At 33.1% G+C, this 344-nt stretch overlaps 1 protein-coding gene across 1 annotated transcript in view; it reads right to left on the bottom strand.

Moving 5' to 3' along the window:
• LOC119592801 (kinesin-like protein KIF3A) overlaps positions 1 to 344 on the bottom strand; it is a 19,500-nt gene that overhangs the window by 1,344 nt on the left and 17,812 nt on the right.

Raw genomic sequence — 344 nt, 5'->3', positions numbered from 1 at the left:
AGTGATTAACAAGAATTAAGCAAAGTCTACTTAGAAATCAATTAAAAGCATGCCATTTCCTCTAAACTTCAACTAACATCTGGACAAAGATTAACCATTTTTTCCTAAGATCATAATTTTTTTTTCCATAAAGTAAGGATCTTAAACTCACTTCCAAAATAACCGAAGCATTCACCCCTTGAGACTGAGAGCCACTGACACTTATCTTAACCCACCAGTTTTATCTGATTAATTTTATTTAAACAAAGTTGACTTCACAACTACTTAGTCAACAGTGAGTCACTTACTAGGCCTACGATTTTGTTATTACCCATTTGACGCAATCCTTGAATTTGGGAAAATAG

Source organism: Penaeus monodon, chromosome 31, assembly GCF_015228065.2.
Source record: "Penaeus monodon isolate SGIC_2016 chromosome 31, NSTDA_Pmon_1, whole genome shotgun sequence".
Classification (NCBI taxonomy): domain Eukaryota; kingdom Metazoa; phylum Arthropoda; class Malacostraca; order Decapoda; family Penaeidae; genus Penaeus; species Penaeus monodon.
This window is presented reverse-complemented; position numbering and strand designations above follow the sequence as displayed.